At 41.7% G+C, this 14294-nt stretch overlaps 1 protein-coding gene across 6 annotated transcripts in view; it reads right to left on the bottom strand.

Moving 5' to 3' along the window:
• Positions 1–14294, bottom strand: part of MYO3B (myosin IIIB) — a 489550-nt gene that overhangs the window by 414041 nt on the left and 61215 nt on the right. The window contains exon 1 of one of the 6 annotated variants that reach the window (XM_047872799.1): positions 8445–8545. The exons of the other annotated variants lie outside the window; for them this stretch is intronic. The gene's annotated coding sequence lies outside the window, so the exon portion shown is untranslated. Of the gene's footprint in view, positions 1–8444; positions 8546–14294 lie in introns of those variants that run through there. 6 annotated transcript variants of the gene reach the window in all.

The raw sequence follows: 14294 nt of genomic DNA on the forward strand, positions 1-14294 counted from the left end.
GTACTTGCTCAAACCCAAGGCTGCTGACACTGAATCTTGGGGCGGGGCAGGAACTGGCATTGGCCAGGGCTCCCTTGGTAATTCCCATGATCTCGGAGTTCATCTCTAGGTTCCCTTCTCTAATGTATTATGAATTTTAAACCTTAAACCTATACAAATATTGGGGAGAGAGGGAAGAATTGTGGCATAATTGAATTTATCTAATATCATTCAGATTGTCATGTTACCAAATCACAAATCAGTCAGGACGTTGCACTCACTTAGGAACAATACATAACCACAGCTATGACAAACGATTAACTAAATGATCAGATTTTTCACTTCCTCACCAAAGCATGGGGAAATTTATCTTAGCGTTAGCTGCCTTAAACCTCTCTGAGTGAAATACATTAAAAATAACTGCAAATTACTGATGACTAATGCCCTTCAATTTGGCCTCAAGCTGAGAAATTCTGTGCAGAATAAAGTGGTTTATAATCCCACACGTCCCATTCTATTATAAACTGCAGGTGGCAAATCAAGTGGCTATGAACTAAGCTGTGTGTGTGTGTGTGTGTGTGTGTGTGTGTGTGTGTGTGTGAAAAGTCAATACTCGAGGAGGGTATTTTTTCACTCCTTTAATGGGACTTTAACAGCCCCAACAAAAGGCAGATGCTAGCCTTGCGGACCTAGGAATCTGGGTGGTGCCTCATAAGGGCCTGAGGCTAGAATGGCTGTGGTCACCCACGTCTATTGCACACCAGTCAAGGCAGCTGCGCCTGCCCTTTGCAGAAAAGCGATCTAAACCAAGCACAGAAAAGAAAGCTGGAAGGAAAATAATTGCAACTCACACCGATGACTTATTTTCTGAATCCGGCTTATCCGAGATTGCATTCTTACTCCTCCAAAAAGCTGCAGAACACTTCATGCCCAGAAAATGGTGCCTTTGAGGAGCACATGGACCAGAATGTATGACACATCGTCAGCAGAGGACTATTTTCTGACCCAGGTTCCAAGTGGTGTTAGCCTCAGACAGCTATTGGGGGAGGGACTGACAAATCTACCAAATCCTTGGTGGCTTTGCTTCCCTGCTAGCCAAGATTAACATGATGCTAATTGGTAGCGAACCTAATCTATTTAGTGTCTCCCACCAGCACAAGCAGCAGAATCAAAACAGCAGAAGCAGCAGAATCCCGGGCCCCATGTGCACATCACGTAATAGCTCTAATTTTATATTCCCCCAATTTTTAGGTTGCATTGCCCCTTCATTTCAGACATGGCACAATCAAACTACCCATCTTTTTCTAAGTCAAGGACTAAGAAAGCCTGTAGCAGGTTCACTTTTGTAAGTGGCAGAAGCACCCAGGGGATGCACCCATGAGTTTCTGACCTGAATTCCCAAGGAAAGAAAAGTGACTTTCAACAGCATTCAGGAGCATGCCCTGCATGCCCTGTGTGCAGAGCACCAGGCTAAGAGGACAGAGGAGGAGCTAGGAACTGGAAGGCAGGGCCCACCTGGCCTGCAGGGAGCTTTTTTTCTGGTCAGCCGAGGGAGCATGAGAGCCCATGTGAAATAAGCTGAATCTTGCAAAGCAGCAGACAGCAAGAGCCAAATAACTTTGGATTAGCTGCATCCATAACTTCTGAGGAAGAGTCCATTCAACCCAGAACCAAGACTCCAGGGGGAGTGCTTCCTGGAGTAGGCAAATTTGGGTATGGTTCTGAGGAAGAAGTGAAAAGGATTAGTGTAGACAGGCAGGAAGGAAATCTGCCAACAACAGCACTCAGATATGCAGATATAAGAGCATGGTTTAGAGAATGAAGACCCCACCTCTGCTACTCATTGCAACCTTTTGTATTTCCATTTACTGTCATTAAGAATTTTAAGAATAAGGATAATGTGTTCTGTGTTCTTGTATCACCCACAGTGCACATAATAGATGCTCACATACAGCATCTTCTATAATTATAGCATCATATAGTTGGACTGAGGATGTAGAATGTCAGCAGGATATAGTCTCAAAGGTCATTGACAGCCTGCTCAGGAGGACTGGCTAAAACATCTTTACCAGGAATTTGCCCCTGACCCTTCCAGATTATGGAATTATGGACCCTTCCTAGTAATTTTTCCTCCCTTCCTTCCCCACCTCCCCACCTCCTACCTCAGGCCTCTAACAGTACTTATTGGTTCAAAGTGGAGCATCTGCAGGAAGGGACATGGCCCTGAAAATGGCTGAGAGCTCAATCTGCTCCAGATAAGTGTTTCTGAGAAATTATAATGCATTCCCAGTGTGAGTGCGGTAGCAGCAGCCTGACAGCCATTTGCATAATTTCTCTTCTGTAATGGGCCTCAAAAATAACAATAGGCAAACCAGATAGCATCTATTAATTTTAAATTTCCTTGAGCTGCTCTTTTAATGGAGGTAAATCCTAAGGCACTATGAAGGTTTTAAACCCATGAATTATATAGTGTAACATTTGTTCTCTCCAAGGAGACATTTTGCAGAACACACAGTTTGTGTTACTATAGAATCACCAACTGATTCTGGAATGTCCAATTGTTCTGAAATAAGATTGGAAGATAGCTTGCTTAGAAAGTTCATCTTAGAGTGGCAGGAAAAAATGGTATCAAAAACAACATATTATAGGGGCACCTGAGTGGCTCAGTCAGTGAAGCGTCCGACTTCAGCTCAGGTCTTGATCTCACAGTTCATGGTTTGAGCCCCGTGGCTGGCTCTGTGCTGACAGCTCGGAGCCTGGAGCCTGCTTCAGATTGTGTGTCTCCCTCTCTCTCTGCCCCTCCCCTGCTTACACTCGGTTTCTCTGTCTCTAAAATGAATAAACATTAAAAACAAGAAAAATTTTTCAATAAAAATAATATATAATGGTATCAAGATAATAATAATAACAGTATCCATAATAATATGGTATCAAAAATAAGACATACACACATCAAGTCAGCAATGACTCAAAATCCCAGAAGCAAAAGAATGTTGTAGATGATTTTTGCAGGTGTTGACGTCACTACCCAGTCAGCAATACAAGGATAGGGACCAGGCCTTTTAGGTCACATACCTCAGGCCTACCATAGGGCCTGGTATATGGCTACATAATGTTGAAAGAAATGACTAATTGGATGAAGGATGGAAGAATGAATGTGATTTATTTATATAACAGAGGCAACTAATATACTTTAAAAATTTATATATCAGATTTATTTTTCCAGAGACCTAGAAATAACAAGAATGTTATCATGTTCATTCATATGTGCCCATGTGTATACACAAGGGTACACACACCTCCAGTAAAAATACCTTGAGAAGGCAAGTACGTCAAAAATAAATACTTTTATTTTTAAATTCTTTACATAGCAGAAATATTTCAAAACTAGCAAAGCATATTATAACATTTTAAAATGAATTACTACAGATTAACCTTTTAGTCTCCTCCATCTATTTATGGAATGCCAGGCCAAAGAAAGAATTGCAAAGCAAGGGTAAAAAAGCTACTTTTTGGGTTTCTTCCCCTGGATAATTTTTCCAAAGAACATTCTATTACGTTTTACTCTAAACAGATGCATTTTTGGCAGGACTAAATAATCCATTTTCTGCTCTATTTTAATATCCATATTTTCATTTCATGGATCTTATCCCTCAATTCCAAATGACATTCTAAGTCAAATGAAAACGTAACCAAAGTCATCAGCTGGTACTTTTTTAAAAATAGATCTTGATGGTGAAAGGCGATAGGACCTCTGGGTATTAAGTCTGTCCGGAGTGGAACAGCCACTGAAAAATGACAAATAATGTGTTCGACTTGAGATTTTAAACATTTGGCGACTTGGAGTTCATCTGTTTTGTAATACACACACACACACACAGAGTCCACCTGTGTCTGAAAAAACATGAGAGAAAGAATGGCTGAAAGAAAAGAGACAAAGACTGAGGACTGTGATTTTGATGTGGCTCATGTACCTGGGTGAGGGGTGGTTCTGGGGGGTTGTTCCTACACTTTTAAACCTCCATCTATGTAAAGGACCATCTTCCTTCATCATGAACTAATATGAGATTGCCCCAATTATATTTTGGATAACACCATGTTGAAATCCTTTGGTATTAGTATTTTTAAGTTAATCCTTCTAATACACCCTCTAATCAAAGCGCAGTTGGATTCATTCTGTCACCAGTCAGTGGTGCCAGGGTGTAGCAGGTCCTTGTGACATAAAGCAGATTCCTTGTGCTCATGAGTGTTACAGAAGAGAAATACAAGATAGCACAAGAGGCCTAGAAAAAGAGAGCTAATCCAGCCCATGAGGTGGTGGGTTCTTTAACTTGGTTGCACATTGGAATCGCCTGGGAGATTTTAAAATACTGATTCCTGGGTCCCACCATTAGAGAGTGGGACTACACTAGAGTGTTGCTCAGAGCACCAGCAGTTTTAAAAACTTCCCAGATGAGGCTAATGTGCAGAAAAATTGGGGTATCATAACTGTTCTCCAACATCAGATTGCATCAGAATCCCTGGCAATACTTGGAAAACACAGGTTTCTAGGCCCCAAACCCAGAGTCTCTGGCATTAGTTGTGGTTCAGAAGAGCCTCAGAATGTGCATTTCTAACAAATTCCAGGTAATGTACATTCTTGTATACATGCCTAATGATTTTAGGTTAAAGTCCTGGATGTATAATTGTGGGGTCAAAGGATTTTGAATATTTTCAAGGTTTATGCATAAATTTTGGGGGAAACATAATGGCATAGACTAGAGAATGATCAAAATAAATAGAAATACTTAAATATATTAAGAATATTTTCGGGGCGCCTGGGTGGCTCAGTCAGTTAAGCGTCCAACTTCGGCTCAGGTCACGATCTCGCGGTCCATGAGTTCGAGCCCCGCGTCGGGCTCTGGGCTGATGGCTCAGAGCCTGGAGCCTGCTTCTGATTCTGTGTCTCCCTCTCTCTCTGCCCCTCCCCCGTTCATGCTCTGTCTCTCTCTGTCTCAAAAATAATAAAATAAACATTAAAAAAAAAAAGAATATTTTGGGGCAACTGGGTGGTTCAGTTAAGTGTCAGACTTTGGCTCAGGTCATGATCTCGTGATCCGTGAGTTCAAGCCCCACGTTGGGCTCTGTGCTGACAGCTCAGAGCCTCGAGCCAGCTTTGGATTCTGTGAACCCCCCACCCTCTGCCCCTCCCCAACTCATGCTCTCACTCTGTCTCTCAAAAATAAATAAATGTTAAAAAAAATAATATTTCTTGCACTAAATGAAGTTCTTTTTCAATCTCTTGTTCTTTTTCTAAGCAAAAGACAGCCATAGATATTTCTTTTTCTTACTTCGATTTCAGAATAGTCCAGGTTGCACGCTCACACACAGCTCTCACAATGCTTTGGCCCCTGAAGTCTCAACTACCCGCTTATGTCATCTCAGAAAGACCAACTCATTAGCCTTCTTAATTCTCCTAAGTACCCCTGGCATTCTCTAACTGCCCATCCAACTTCTTCCCAGGGAAGCCTTCAGCTTCTCTTCCTCTCAAAGTCAGAATAGAAAACCTAAGTACCATGGTCTGCACATCTGCACACCCACAGTCCCACACCTGTTCTTTTTTTCAAATGGGAAGGTTTTTTTTGGCAACCATCTTGCCCCAACTCCACCTGCTCACTAAGTCCCTAATATTAGCAAACAACAAGACTCTTTCAGGATCTGGAGTGTTTCTATTTTACCACATTTTCCCACCAGACTATTTCTCTGTGTGGGCAGAAATGGTGGCTGTCTTGTTTACCATCAACTGCTGTTCTCCCAGTGCCTGCAACAGTTCTTAAAACATGTTTCCTAAATGAATGGATGAGATTTAGCAACCTCCCTTTTGTATGCAAGGCTTGTAAAATTCATAAGCACTTTGAATATTTAAAAACAAACTTGACAAGACAAAACAGTTTGCAAACAGCCATATGGTGGTTTCCTCACAAGAGTTGTTAAGAATGAAAATATCCTAGTTCTACTGATTTGATCTAAACTGAATTAGCAATGCACCCATTAGAAGTAACTCATAAGAACTGAATACAGAATAGATGTGCTGTGCTGTTTCCCCCAACTAGATTATAACGTGGGGATGATCTCACCATGGTTGCTAAGTGTGGTTGAGGAGGTTGCACACTGCCCCAAGTCACCCAACCAAGGAGACCAGAGGGAGCTGAAACACAAGTGCCCTGGCATGGGACTTCATATATCCAGAGAAAAGGAAAATTTTTCTAATGATCAGAAAGGCACAGTTGCTTACCAAGCTGTCAAGCATTTCGTAATTCAAACAAAAACTGGGTGCATTCTCTGTGTCTTATATTTATTCATACTCCTCAACCTCAGGTAGCAAAGTCCTTGAGTATGGAGGTGCCCCATCGATATACATCAACTAGATTGAGTATGTTATTAACTGATAATTAACTGCTACTTTTATTAAAACTACCTTGGGATGGGGATGGTGGTGGGAAATCCCAGCTGAACTATAGTTTACTCATTTGGGATCAAATACCATTTTAGCAGTTGAAGACAATTCAGAAAACATGTCCTTCTCATTTAATAGGAAGAAAGAGGCTCAGAGAGATCACCTACATTACTGAACTCAGAATAGCACTCTTAAGCCAAAATCAGATATAAATGAAATTTTCCACTAATCTAGGCCCTAAACAGCACCTCATAACCAGCAGGACCAACCCTTTAGTCCCCGGCTAAACAAGTCTACTGATAAGTGAGCAGCTCTGCAATTTGACTGAGACTTTGAATTCCAACTGAGTTGTTATATTGCATGAATGATTTTTCATATCACTTAACATCAAGATATTCTCCTAACTTTCAAAATGAACTCTGATAGCAAAGAAATAAATCAAACTTTTATAAGATCTAATAGATGTCAGAGGGTTCTTTCTCTGGCAGGAGTTTTAATTCTTTTCTTGAAAAAAAGATTAATCATCAAAGCAACTTAGTATAAAATTGAAATTCCTCATTTATATTATATTGAATTTATATTACCTGCCACTTCTATCAACTCTATAGGGGTAATTTTCTGTATTGAATTATTTATATTCTCTTGTAATCAGATACCTGATAAACTTTTAAACATTAATACATCCAACTAATTCAGAGATGGTAAGTGAATTAACCCTGAAAATGAAAATCTGCCTGTCAGAACTCAGAGCACTACCAAATTTGTGTCTGTTTATCTACCCACTTACCTATATCCCAGCACATATATCTGTATGAGTGCAGATTGCTGTAGTATGATTGCTGCATATAAGGCACCTGATCATTGTTAAATGAATGATGAATGAATGTAATAACTATTGTAAATTAAGATGGCAATAGATAATGCCCACGATGATAGAGAAAATAATAGATTAGCAAATTATTTCGATACTCTGAATTTTATTTTATTTTATTTTATTTTATTGATACTCTGAATTTTTTTTTAATTTTTTTTTCAACGTTTATTTATTTTTTGGGGACAGAGAGAGACAGAGCATGAGCGGGGGAGGGGCAGAGAGAGAGGGAGACACAGAATCGGAAACAGGCTCCAGGCTCTGAGCCATCAGCCCAGAGCCCGACGCGGGGCTCAAACTCACGGACCGCGAGATCGTGACCTGGCTGAAGTCGGACGCCCAACCGACTGCGCCACCCAGGCGCCCCAATTGATACTCTGAATTTTTTTTTTTTTTTAAATTTTTTCTCATTTATTCATTTTTTTTTCCAACGTTTTTTTAATTTATTTTTGGGACAGAGAGAGACAGAGCATGAACGGGGGAGGGGCAGAGAGAGAGGGAGACACAGAATCGGAAACAGGCTCCAGGCTCTGAGCCATCAGCCCAGAGCCCGATGCGGGGCTCGAACTCACGGACCGCGAGATCGTGACCTGGCTGAAGTCGGACGCTTAACCGACTGCGCCACCCAGGCGCCCCGATACTCTGAATTTTAATGCAACCTACCTTGTCTGTTATTGCCACTTCTATAGAAGAGGCTTGACAATGTTGGTTTCTCCTATTGTACTAAGGTTCTTTTTTTATTTCTTTAGAGAGAGAGAAAGAGAAAGAAAGAGCACAAGCCAGGGAGGGGCAGAGAGAGAGGGGGAGAGAAAATCTTAAACAGGCTACACGGTCAGCACAAACCTGATATGGGGCTCAATCTTACAACCGTGAGATCATGACCTGAACCAAAATCAAGAGTTTGATGCTTAACCAGCTGAGCCACCCAGGAGCCCCCTATCATACTAAGACTCTTATAGTACAAACATATTTTAATTTATCAGCCACAAGGATTCCTAATCAAGATATAGACTATTTAAAGAAAAAAATTAATTTGCTCCTTTAAAGTGTCAAGATAATTTTTGTATTGCATAACTGTTCTGCCTTTCTATATTAGTTTCCTACTCCTATTATAAATTAACACAAACCAAGTAGCTTAGAATAATACAAAATTATTACCTTATAGTTGTGGACGTCAGACGTCTGAAATAGGTATCACTGGTCTAAATTCAAGATGTCAGCAGTGCTGTGTTCCTTCTGGAGACTCTAGTAGAGAATCTGTTTCCTTGCCTTTTCCAGTGTCTAGAGGCCACCTTCATTCCTTGGCTTATGGCCCCTCCTCCACCTTCAAAGCCAGCAGCCAAGCTTCTTCAAATCTCTCTGACTCTCATTCCGACTGTCATGCCTGCCTCTTTCCTTACAAGGACCTTGTGATTACATTGGGCCCACCCAGATAATCCAGGTGCATCTTCCCATCTCAAGACCATTAATTTAATCAACCTACAATTTTTGCCTGGTAAATTAAAATTCACAGGTTCCAGGGATTAGGATATGGACATCTTTGGGAGGACATTAGTCTGTCTACCACCCATTCTAAAACTGTGGTTGGCATTTAGCATCGAGCAGTATCCAGGGAGGCAGCACAGAAGTAACAGAGAAAACACATTTTGGGAGTGAAGACCAGTGTTTGAATCCTGGCATTGGCCACTCATGTAAGACCTTAGCCAATATACTCAACCCTCAGAGCCTCGGCATTTTTCACTTATAAAATGAGGCCACAATACCAACTTCATTTTGTTGTTGCAAAGATTAAAGAGAAAACAAACGTCGTGCATCTGGCTCCCAACTCACAGTGGGTGTTAAATAAATAGGAGTCAATTCCTCTTACCTCCACATTAAAAGGGCATAGCAGCATGAAAGCCAACTACATGCTGATTGTTATTGTATTGACATGAGGTTACTTTTTATTAAATTTAGGGCACAGAGGGTTTTTTCCCAGCACAGAAAGTTAAGGATGGACGGTCAATTATGGGTTTTCTTTTGTAGCCAACATCGTTAAACATTAGCTGGGCAGCTTGCAAAACCTGCTCCACTCAGGAACTTAAATGACAACCTGATTTAAAACAACAGAAAGGAGAGTTGCGGCAAGATGGCGGCTTAGGAGGACGCTGGGCTCACCGCACGTCCTGCTGATCACTTAGATTCCATCTACACCTGCCTAAATAACCCAGAAAACCGCCAGAGGATTAGCAGAACAGAGTCGCCGGAGCCAAACGCAAACGAGAGGCCCACGGAAGAGGGTAGGAAGGGCGGCGAGGCGGTGCGCGCTCCACGGACTGGCGGGAGGGAGCCGGGGAGGAGGGGCGGCTCGCCGGCCAAGCAGAGCCCCCGAGTCTGGCTTGCAAAAGCGGAGGGGCCGGGCGGACTGTGTTCCGACAGCAAGCGCGACTTAGCGTCTGGGAGGTCATAAGTTAACAGCTCTGCTCGGAAAGCGGGAAGGCTGGAGGACAAAGGGAGGGAGAGCTGCTGAGCCCCCTGACGACAGAGCTCAGTTTGGTGGGGAACAAAGGCGCTCGCCAGCGCCATTTCCCCCGCCCATCCCCCAGCCGAAATCCCAAAGGGAACCGGTTCCTGCCAGGGAACTTGCTCGCTCCGCGCAAACACCCAACTCTGCGCTTCGGCAGAGCCAAACCTCTGGCAGCGGATCTGACTCCCTCCCACTGCCACAGGGCCCCTCCTGAAGTGGATCACTTAAGGAGAAGCGATCTAAGCCTGCCCCTCCTGCCCCCGAGCACCTTGCCTACCCACCCCAGCTAATACGCCAGATCCCCAGCATCACAAGCCTGGCAGGGTGCAAGTAGCCCAGACGAGCCACACCACCCCACAGTGAATCCCGCCCCTAGGAGAGGGGAAGAGAAGGCACACACCAGTCTGACTGTGGCCCCAGCGGTGGGCTGGGGGCAGACATCAGGTCTGACTGCGGCCCCGCCCACCAACTCCAGGTATACAACACAGCACAGGGGAAGTGCCCTGCAGGTCCTCACCACGCCAGGGACTATCCAAAATGACCAAGCGGAAGAACTCCCCTCAGAAGAATCTCCAGGAAATAACAACAGCTAATGAGCTGATCAAAAAGGATTTAAATAATATAACAGAAAGTGAATTTAGAATAATAGTCATAAAATTAATCGCTGGGCTTGAAAACAGTATACAGGACAGCAGAGAATCTCTTGCTACAGAGATCAAGGGACTAAGGAACAGTCACGAGGAGCTGAAAAACGCTCTAAACGAAATGCATAACAAAATGGAAACCACCACAGCTCGGCTTGAAGAGGCAGAGGAGAGAATAGGTGAACTAGAAGATAAAGTTATGGAAAAAGAGGGAGCTGAGAAAAAGAGAGATAAAAAAATCCAGGAGTATGAGGGGAAAATTAGAGAATTAAGTGATACACTAAAAAGAAATAATATACGCATAATTGGTATCCCAGAGGAGGAAGAGAGAGGGAAAGGTGCTGAAGGGGTACTTGAAGAAATAATGGCTGAGAACTTCCCTGAACTGGGGAAGGAAAAAGGCATTGAAATCCAAGAGGCACAGAGAACTCCCTTCAGACGTAACTTGAATCGATCTTCTGCACGACATATCATAGTGAAACTGGCAAAATACAAGGATAAAGAGAAAATTCTGAAAGCAGCAAGGGGTAAACGTGCCCTCACATATAAAGGGAGACCTATAAGACTCGTGACTGATCTCTCTTTTGAAACTTGGCAGGCCAGAAAGAATTGGCACGAGATTTTCAGGGTGCTAGACAGAAAAAATATGCAGCCAAGAATCCTTTATCCAGCAAGTCTGTCATTTAGAATAGAAGGAGAGATAAAGGTCTTCCCAAACAAACAAAAACTGAAGGAATTTGTCACCACTAAACCAGCCCTACAAGAGATCCTAAGGGGGACCCTGTGAGACAAAGTCCCAGAGACATCACTATAAGCATAAAACATACAGACATCACAATGACTCTAAACCCGTATCTTTCTATAATAACACTGAATGTAAATGGATTAAATGCGCCAACCAAAAGACACAGGGTATCAGAATGGATAAAAAAACAAGACCCATCTATTTGCTGTCTACAAGAGACTCATTTTAGACCTGAGGACACCTTTAGATTGAGAGTGAGGGGATGGAGAACTATTTATCATGCGACTGGAAGCCAAAAGAAAGCTGGAGTAGCCATACTTATATCAGACAAACTAGACTTTAAATTAAAGGCTGTAACAAGAGATGAAGAAGGACATTATATAATAGTTACAGGGTCTATCCATCAGGAAGAGCTAACAATTATAAATGTCTATGCACCGAATACCGGAGCCCCCAAATATATAAAACAATTACTCATCAACATAAGCAACCTTATTGATAAGAATGTGGTAATTGCAGGGGACTTTAATACACCACTTACAGAAATGGATAGATCATCTAGACACACGGTCAATAAAGAAACAAGGGCCCTGAATGAGACATTGGATCAGATGGACTTGACAGATATATTTAGAACTCTGCATCCCAAAGCAACAGAATATACTTTCTTCTCGAGTGCACATGGAACATTCTCCAAGATAGATCATATACTGGGTCACAAAACAGCCCTTCATCAGTTTACAAGAATTGAAATTATACCATGCTTACTTTCAGACCACAATGCTATGAAGCTTGAAATCAACCACAGAAAAAAGTCTGGAAAACCTCCAAAAGCATGGAGGTTAAAGAACACCCTACTAACGAATGAGTGGGTCAACCAGGCAATTAGAGAAGAAATTAAAAAATATATGGAAACAAACGAAAATGAAAATACAACAATCCAAATGCTTTGGGACGCAGCGAAGGCAGTCCTGAGAGGAAAATACATTGCAATCCAGGCCTATCTCAAGAAACAAGAAAAATCCCAAATACAAAATCTAACAGCACACCTAAAGGAACTAGAAGCAGAACAGCAAAGGCAGCCTAAGCCCAGCAGAAGAAGAGAAATAATAAAGATCAGAGCAGAAATAAACAATATAGAAACTAAAAAAACTGTAGAGCAGATCAACGAAACCAAGAGTTGGTTTTTTGAAAAAATAAACAAAATTGACAAACCTCTAGCCAGGCTTCTCAAAAAGAAAAGGGAGATGACCCAAATAGATAAAATCATGAATGAAAATGGAATTATTACAACCAATCCCTCAGAGATACAAACAATTATCAGGGAATACTATGAAAACTTATATGCCAACAAATTGGACAACCTGGAAGAAATGGACAAATTCCTGAACACCCACACTCTTCCAAAACTCAATCAGGAGGAAATAGAAAGCTTGAACAGACCCATAACCAGCGAAGAAATTGAATCGGTTATCAAAAATCTCCCAACAAATAAGAGTCCAGGACCAGATGGCTTCCCAGGGGAGTTCTACCAGACGTTTAAAGCAGAGATAATACCTATCCTTCTCAAGCTATTCCAAGAAATAGAAAGGGAAGGAAAACTTCCAGACTCATTCTATGAAGCCAGTATTACTTTGATTCCTAAACCAGACAGAGACCCAGTCAAAAAAGAGAACTACAGGCCAATATCCCTGATGAATATGGATGCAAAAATTCTCAATAAGATACTAGCAAATCGAATTCAACGGCATATAAAAAGAATTATTCACCATGATCAAGTGGGATTCATTCCTGGGATGCAGGGCTGGTTCAACATTCGCAAATCAATCAACGTGATACATCACATTAACAAAAAAAGAGAGAAGAACCATATGATCCTGTCAATCGATGCAGAAAAGGCCTTCGACAAAATCCAGCACCCTTTCTTAATAAAAACCCTTGAGAAAGTCGGGATAGAAGGAACATACTTAAAGATCATAAAAGCCATTTATGAAAAGCCCACAGCTAATATCATCCTCAACGGGGAAAAACTGAAAGCTTTTTCCCTGAGATCAGGAACACGACAAGGATGCCCACTCTCACCGCTGCTGTTTAACATAGTGCTGGAAGTTCTAGCATCAGCAATCAGACAACAAAAGGAAATCAAAGGCATCAAAATTGGCAAAGATGAAGTCAAGCTTTCGCTTTTTGCAGATGACATGATATTATACATGGAAAATCCGATAGACTCCACCAAAAGTCTGCTAGAACTGATACAGGAATTCAGCAAAGTTGCAGGATACAAAATCAATGTACAGAAATCAGTTGCATTCTTATACACTAACAATGAAGCAACAGAAAGACAAATAAAGAAACTGATCCCATTCACAATTGCACCAAGAAGCATAAAATACCTAGGAATAAATCTAACCAAAGATGTAAAGGATCTGTATGCTGAAAACTATAGTAAGCTTCTGAAGGAAATTGAAGAAGATTTAAAGAAATGGAAAGACATTCCCTGCTCATGGATTGGAAAAATAAATATTGTCAAAATGTCAATACTACCCAAAGCTATCTACACATTCAATGCAATCCCAATCAAAATTGCACCAGCATTCTTCTCGAAACTAGAACAAGCAATCCTAAAATTCATATGGAACCACAAAAGGCCCCGAATAGCCAAAGGAATTTTGAAGAAGAAGACCAAAGCAGGAGGCATCACAATCCCAGACTTTAGCCTCTACTACAAAGCTGTCATCATCAAGACAGCATGGTATTGGCACCAAAACAGACACATAGACCAATGGAATAGAATAGAAACCCCAGAACTAGACCCACAAACGTATGGCCAACTCATCTTTGACAAAGCAGGAAAGAACATCCAATGGAAAAAAGACAGCCTCTTTAACAAATGGTGCTGGGAGAACTGGACAGCAACATGCAGAAGGTTGAAACTAGACCACTTTCTCACACCATTCACAAAAATAAACTCAAAATGGATAAAGGACCTAAATGTGAGACAGGAAACCATCAAAACCTTAGAGGAGAAAGCAGGAAAAGACCTCTCTGACCTCAGCCGTAGCAATCTCTTACTCGACACATCCCCAAAGGCAAGGGAATTAAAAGCAAAAGTG

Source organism: Prionailurus viverrinus, chromosome C1 (assembly GCF_022837055.1).
Source record: "Prionailurus viverrinus isolate Anna chromosome C1, UM_Priviv_1.0, whole genome shotgun sequence".
NCBI lineage: Eukaryota > Metazoa > Chordata > Mammalia > Carnivora > Felidae > Prionailurus > Prionailurus viverrinus.